The 8,320-nt window shown below is 37.3% G+C and overlaps 1 long non-coding RNA gene across 2 annotated transcripts in view; it reads right to left on the reverse strand.

Moving 5' to 3' along the window:
• LOC146063481 (uncharacterized) overlaps positions 1-4,366 on the reverse strand; it is a 96,201-nt gene extending 91,835 nt beyond the window's left edge. For both annotated transcript variants that reach the window (XR_014471584.1, XR_014471583.1), the window contains exons 1-2: positions 4,233-4,366; positions 1,502-2,347 (exon numbers count right to left, since the gene is read on the reverse strand). This is a non-coding gene — a long non-coding RNA (uncharacterized LOC146063481). The remainder of the gene's footprint in view (positions 1-1,501; positions 2,348-4,232) is intronic.
• Positions 4,367-8,320: the final 3,954 nt, after the last annotated feature.

The following is an 8,320-nucleotide window of genomic DNA, read 5'->3' on the forward strand; positions in this document are numbered from 1 at the left end:
AATTGTGTACATGGAGATTTATTTTTTATTTTTTATTTTCATTCAAACCAGTGATCCCCAGTATCTCAAATGTGAACTCACATTTTCTCCTAAACAGTTTCTTTTCATTTTCATATTAATTGGCAGATGTATAAAACCTTCTAATTTATAGGATCTCCTCAGGACTCCAAACAGTTCATGATTTCCAGTTCAGTGAGCAGGTGCACATGTGTACTCATTACTAACTTACACATTTAAAAAATTAGCTAATTATATAACTTGCTATTCTGTAATTAGACCTGGAAACCATGAACTGTTTGCAGTCCTGAGGGCCAAGTTTGAGAACCTATATTCTAATAGGATAAGTGGAGGTGTGTCCCATAGCAACCAGTCAAATTCTAGCTAACATTTATCTAACACATTTCATGACAAGATAACCAGAATTGGTTGCTAGTGACAACAGCTCCACTTGTCATCTTTAGAACGTTTGATACATCTCTTAATAAATTTCTCTTCTTTTCCGCTTGCTGCAATTCTTACATTGGGGCAGATTTATTAAGCTCGGTGAAGTGATAAAGTGTCTGGTTTTTATCACCGGCCAATCAGCTCCTAACTGTGAAGTTACAGGCTTGGTTTGAAAAAGGACAGGTAGGAGCTTATTGGCCGGTGATAAAAACCAGACACTATCACTTCACAGAGCTTAATAAATCTACCCCTTAGTACTGTATGTGCATGCATTTTAAACGGCTGTTTTGATGGTACTACAGTATGTCAGAATAAAATAATAAAAATACGTATATAAGTGTATATAAACCTAACCTCCTATAACTGCACAAATAGGAGATTTCAGCAGTTCTGCTATTGATTTGAGAATAACTATGCAAATGTCTACTCCAAAAAGTATATTAACTGCTCTAATTTTACTAACTTGATATTTGACAATACAAGTACAATATCTATGATGTGTCCCAGAATTATAGCAAGGTCCAGATGTACAGTATGTAATATGTGTGATAACATAAAAAGTTTTTAAAATTACAAATGTTACAAATATTTTAGTATTTCTATTTATTTTTTTTATTTTTATTTTTTATAGTGCTTACATTTCATTTATTTATTTGATTGTTTTTATTACTATTTAGAAATCCGGTGCCACACAGAGTTTGTCAAAGAGGTCTTATCACAAGTAATACAAAAGGAAGCCGGAACCATTTTTACAATTCATATGCTTAATTTACAGGTTATGTTACAAGTAAGAATCTGTAATGCACAACTAGGTCTAAAGCTCTATGGTAACCTCTAACATTTCCAGAACATTAGTGGCTCACAATTCATAGTCAATAAGAAGTAGTTATGTTTGGTAATAAAAAAAAAATATATTTTTTATATATATAATAAATAAAGAATATCTTGAAATTTGTACGCTACTACATTTTTTTTGTATAACTGAATGATCACTTTAATAGCACCAAATTAACATCATTATGATCAAAATCTCATAAATACGTAAAGTTTTACTTACCACACAGTATTAAAACTTTTTCTTCAAAAAGATTTGTCCCGGCCTTTGTACCTGGTGCCTAAATTATTTCTGCAACAGATGGTTCTGAACTAATATATATTTATTTTATGAAAAAGTAGCGGAGCTAAAAATAATATAGTTCTCTATATTAAATAAATTCTTTAAAACAACGTTCTATTGTGTTATCCATTCGTGTTCCATGAAAATGAGGCACATCATGAAATTCAGCGACAAAAGAAATAAGAAAAAAAAAAAAAATATATGAGCCAGAGGTTATTATGTCTAACCATGTGAACGAACATTATGAACACTATCGGTGTTATAAAAAAAAAAAAAAAACCTACGTTCAAGAGGAAATAAAATGCATTCCATTTCTTTTAAGTCAAAGATGAGATGAATTTGAAACCGTAACCTGACTTCTTGATGCAAGGTCTCGCCACATGAGATTGTCTCCAATGCATTCCGTTTGCCAAGCAGATCTTTCGCTCTTTATTTCTCCATGCATTACAGAGAATGTTAAATCAGTTTGGTGTCCATATAAATGTCTTTGAACTTTGCCATTGCCTGCGGTACCCTGTCATCATCTTGAGGAACACCATTTTTAGATCTTCAGCAGGTACTAATTTAATTTCCTCTACATACAAAAGGAGAGCATGATTTTCGAGATCAATATCTGATTATATATGTTTGATATGTTAGCAGATAAAGGGCCCTATTCTGGTCCAAAGACTTTTTTGAACCTCAGAGGTATACCATTTTTGCTCCCCTGGGATCTGATTGGAAGGAGGTCTCAAAGGTCTGCAACAAACCATCCTGCTGTTGCTTGTGTTCTTCTATAAAGACTTTCTAAAGATTGAGATGAGAAGAAAAGAAGATCAAGAACCAGGATGTCTTTTACCCATTTTAATCTTTCCTGGGGCCTATCATACCTAAAAATAATCATTTATATTACAGGTTTACAGAAAAAAAGTCTTATAATGGGACTAAATGGGAGGAGAGGAAAGAGAAGCCTGATCCTATCTCATTTTCTTAATGATGAGCTACCAACTTTTAAGCCTACCTTTTCTGCCCATGCTCATAGTGAGAGGGCTTCAAATATAGCACCAGAGTTCAGAAGACCATTAAGCAGGTCTCACAGCTAAAACGCAGGAGGCTTAGATTTCATTGTGAAACATAAGATTGCTATGTGCTTGGATTAGTAAACAATACACAGTACGTGCTACAATTTCTCATTGTGACAAAGATGAAAATATATTTCTGTATGTCATAAAAGCTTGGCTAAATGGAGGCTTAATGCGTAGCAGCCTGAACTGCTGTAACACAACAATGGCTGAGAAAGCGACCAGAATTAAAGCTCCACAGGCTGATAGCCTGTACTTTAAGCTGATACGAGGTAGCAAACTAAAGGAGTTCAGCAAAAGTAGATTTATATTCTTTTAAAGCAAAGCTCACCCACGGTGACCATTCAAGATCATTATTATATTATTTAAATGTTCCATGAACTGTTTAAATCTTATATTTCCTTTTGTACTGAAAATGCCAAGCGGAATTAAAAAGTTTCAAAATATGTAGAATATACAAAACTTTAGAATGCAAAGCACATTAGATAAATTGCACTAAAGAACATTGAAGTGTGTTTTTCTTCTAGCCTTGTCTGCACTATAAAGTATCACAATAAATAGAAATCTTTTTATGCTGGGGAAAAAAAACATGTTTCCAATTCGGAAGAACAAATAACCTTAACTTATTTATTTTTTTAAGAGCACATAGCAATTTTAAAAGCATAATTCAAAAATGTCATTGTCAGATAGCATTGCTTAAAAGTAAATATAAAACGTTCCAATTATTAACCCAAAATGCCTTGATTTTCAACTTGATTTAAATATGTTCTATTTTTCCTAAGTTGTCATTTTTTTTCTATCCCTCTCTCTCTCTATCTATCTAGCTATCTATCTGCACCATTATTTTATCAACAAAAACAAATGATAATTGATGGACTTGTAATAGACTATAATTCACATAAATCTATGTACATGATGATAAAATTATCCTGTGAGTAGACACTTTCTCAGTTACTATTCGTTAAACATAAAAAAATAGAGAGCCTATAAAAAAAATAAATAAATCTAAGCATTAGTAGAAAAGCAGACAAAGCATAAAGCTTCAGTATACTAACAATGAAGGTATGTGTATTGTGACATATAGTGGTCAAGGCTGTGTTACATTAAATGTATTTTGCTTCTCTTATAAAATGCAACTATTATTTATGTTGTTTGTACACGAATGTTGCTTACAACATGAAAGGAAAATGTAGCTACATGAGCAATACTTGCATCTTTTACATTTTACACATCGTAATAATCTTTAATTGAAAATAGCTGTAATGACAACATCTACTGCGCATGTTAGATATTGATGTTGTCTACATTTACAAGCAAACTTTGAAATATTAGATCTGCACGTTCTTCTACTTCTATGAAATATCCAAGTCTAGAACTCAATTTATTTCACATGGACCATTGCTGGGCTCTTCTTTAAGAATGCAAAGAGAATTCGCAATGACATTCTAATTTCCTGCGATAAAGTTATCTTCAAACGTCTTTCACTCTTGTCCTCAGAGATAATCACACATCTAGCTGGCACAGCCTTTTCTTCTATCTTAGTGTCACCTGTAGAAATTTTTCCAGAAACTACTCAGTTCCCCCCCAATAATCCACCAAAAGGTACTTACTGTTCCAAATCTAAGGTGATCTCCATTTGACAAGAAATTTAATCGGTATGTTCATCCTGTATCCACCACCTCTTTTAAACTCTTCTGTCTTCCATGGCTCCTTCTGCTACAGAGGAAGAAGTGTCCCTGCTGCTATCATTCTCGCTGGCTACTACTTGCTCTCTTGATCCCGCTCCCGCCCACGTTTTGCCTATGTTCTGGTCCACTTAAATTTTACCTCCTCCCTCTCTTGTGTTAACTTTTATATATTCTTCAAGCAACAAATTTTCACACATCCTGGAAAATAATGAGCTATGATTCTTTACATCTAGGTATTTCTAAGTATTTTACATCCTTTAAGCCTAAAAAAATGTTCTCTGTTACCTCTTTCCCATTTTCTTGGCATATTGTTGAGATTTTAACAATCTTAACAGCACACGGTAGTTTCGCGGAAAAAAATGTAAATGATCTTTACGCTTGAATACTTTTTTAGGTTAAGTGCTTTTTTCGATGACAGTATTTACATTATTAAGATAGCAAATAAAGAAAGTAAATATTGATTAAAACAAAGAACACCATTGCACATTACATAATGTGGTATGCATTGTACAAGTGTAAACCTCACATGCTACACATGTAAAACAAATCTCTTTTTAGAGTTTCAGATTTGGGGGTAACCTACCCATTTTCCTCAATGATCTATCTCTGCTTCCATTCCCCCTAGTAATGGTTGCAAGACTGATATTCTTCTTGATGCTCCATTTTACTGCTCTGATCTGCAAATTCCTACATTGGTTCCCCAGAACCCACATAATCCAACTCAAAATGTATATCCCAACTATGAAATCATCAATAGCAACAGACCTTCACATATTGCAAACCTAGACTTATAATATTCTCTTCCTCAGACCATCTCCCAGTAACCTCATATAGAATTCCCTATGACTCCTGACCACCACATCCCCAAGACTTTAAAATCTCTGTAAACCCACCTTTTACTAAGTCTACCCTACTCCACCTGATACTAATGATATTGGTGCAATGTCCCCGCTTTCCCAATATTCACTCTAAGGGGGACCAAAAATTCTAAAGAGTATGAGTGATGAAGTTGCCCATACCAACCAATTTTGTACATTCTTTAAAATGAAATCTAGAAGCTAATTCACTGTTATGGACAATTTCTTCATCTATTCTCCATAGGTGATTTGATACATCTCCATATAAGTGGCTGAGACCGGAGCTTACTTCCCGTACCTGAATGGACGTGAGAGCATCTCACTTCCTTATCATACTGTTATCATCATCTACAATCTGCTGCTACAAATTCCTCCCCAAACCTCTGTTACTCTATCTGGTCATTTCTGCTACATTCTCCAATCTTCATTATCATGCTGACTAACATTATGTTTAGCACTGCCGAAAACTTGACACTTATGTTTCTAGTTTTACTCATTTGATTCAGTTTTATGCCAGACTCCCTGTTACAATAATGGGGATCCTAAGATATACCTGTAGATATACTGTCCTGCCTTGGGCTGTTCTGCACATAAAGCCCCCTCACATCAGTCCATACCCACTAGCCATGATGTCAGGGTATAAATACTGCTTCCCCAGGAACAAAAAGTGGAATCTCAGAAGTGATTTCAGCCTTCAATACTCAGTGCTTGTATCTGCAATTCAGTAAGGTAACCTAGAATGTGCCATCTTTTACATTGCTTTTACTACACACAACTCACTAATATCCATCTATGTCTATAGTTAATATTTGTGCTTTATGTTGTTTCTCTGCCATGTGCCTGCATCCTACAGTACACTGTTTTCATCAGTCCTCTTTTGCCTGGACTCTTTGTTCCCTTGTCTCCGCTGTCAGTCACATTCTAGAGAACAGTCTGTCCTGTTATGTTTCTATAGTATTCTCTTCCCTGGTCTGTCCTGTTATGTTTCTATAGTATTCTCTTCCCTGGTCTAGTCTGCGGTATCTACAACTAATGCAAGTCTGCAATCTCACTTTGTCTTACTGGATAGATTTTCCTGTCTCTTAACAGGATGCAGGATCATTCATCCTGGCATCTCACTCACAATACAACATACATACAGTACAATATGCTCCACATCAAGGGGTAAATTTACTAAATACACAAACACGTAGCGATTTTGGGCTGTTTTCTAAGCGATCTGTCTAGATCACTTAGAAAGTAAGCATGGAACACTCCGTGTGTGCACCCTATAGCGATGGAGGTCCCGCACGTCGCCATTGCCTGCTCAGGTAGACAGTGCATGCACAGTCTTTCCTAGTAAGCCCGACCTAGCAATCATAGGGAAAACAGTGGTTAGCACAGATTGCTCAGCACACATCACTGGTGCATAGCGTGTGTGTCAGCGTTATTTGCATGAACGATCTGTGTTTAAGCACATCGCTCAGCATGGGGCTTTAGTGTTTTAGGGCCAGATGTATCAAGCTTCAAAAAGTTATAAAATGAAGAGTGATAAACAACCAGCCAATCAGCTTCTACCTGTCATTTTTTAAACCCAGCCTGTAACATGACAGTGAGGAGCTTATTGGCTGGTTGTTTATCACTCTCCATTTTATCACTCTTTGAAACTTGATACATTCAGCCCTTAGTCTGCCCTTACTAGAGTTCCTCCCTTTTCTATGCACTAACCATGTCAATCTGTCACATAGCCCAGTCTAAGGGGGGTATTGAATGTGTAGGTCACGGCGGTCGAGCTTGCTCGACCGCCGTGACCCTGTCCCATTCTCGGACAGCTCGACCGAGAACATGCAGGTGGGATTCATATCCCACCTGCAGCGAGACAAGAAGGGGGCGTGGCCGTGAGTTGCGGCCGGGAAGAGGCGTGCTGCAGAGTTCTCGGCAGAACGAGCCCGACAGCTTAAATACCCCTCATTTAACAATAAACATAAGATCAACACACTAAAGGTCAACATACATAGGGTTGACCACTATGGGCTAGGGAAACACCTGAAATAGGTCGACATGCTTAAGGTTGACCTGGATGGAAGATCAACACAAGCATAAGGTTGACAGTGTCTAGGTGGACAGTCAAAACTTTGACATGGATTATTAACTTTTCTTTGAGCCGACATGTGCCGACAGGAAGTACTTCATGCCCTACCATCCAATAGGGTGCAGATGGAGAATAGTGCTGAGCGTAGTGACCGCAGCAAGCCATGCAAGGGGATGGGGTGCACCGATACGGTGTCGACCTTCCAACCATGTTAATCTTAGGCATGTTGGCCTATTTCAGGTGTCAACCAAGCCCATGTCGATCTTCAGTGGTTAACACAATGTATGTAGACCTTCAGTTGGTCGACCCAATGACCCATACCACCTCCCAGTATGGCAAAATACATTACTTCCTGTCAAGCTATGCCAGGTGATACACTTTCTTGATTACTTCCCTTGGAGAATTATGTTATGTTCAGTCATAACTTATTTTGCTAGGCAGCAGCTTTGAGCTCCATATTGTTCTTGTGTATGTATTTGATGTATGATTGTATGTATTTCATGTATGATTGTTGCTTTATGAAAGGAATGAAAATCTTGGTGTGCCGTGACAATAGCTGCTAATCAAGCGATGGTGTGTTTCTTAAGTTAAGTACAGAAATCACTGGGAACATGGCATCCATGTCATTTCCCGGAAACCTGCTCACAGAGCAAGAGACTACACGCATCTGCCTCACAGAGAGAAGAGGGAGGCTAAATATGGGACCAGGGCCGCCGTGAAAACCTGAGGGAAAACCTGTCCCGGGCCCCACCACTTTGACAGAGGGGGTAGGGCCCAGACCACTCATCCCGCTATCCCTTCAGTACATTCGGCCAGGTATGCAGCCACTTACAGTCCAGTCTTACAAGGAGGAATTCAGCTGTCAGTAACCCGGCTGGGCAGGCAGAGAAGCAGGAAGAGTGGCATCATGGGAATTGTAGTTCATTTTTTACTGCTCAGATGTTGAGCAGTAAAAGATAAGATGGAAATGATGTGATGTTTGGGGATTGTGCAGGCTAATTCTGAAAATAACACTTGACATTTATTAAATGTAAATGGTGACCAGATATTCATCTTATGGCAGAGAGATTATCTTGAAAATA

The sequence above is a fragment of the Crinia signifera genome, chromosome 3, assembly GCF_055691185.1.
Source record: "Crinia signifera chromosome 3, ASM5569118v1, whole genome shotgun sequence".
Lineage (NCBI taxonomy): Eukaryota > Metazoa > Chordata > Amphibia > Anura > Myobatrachidae > Crinia > Crinia signifera.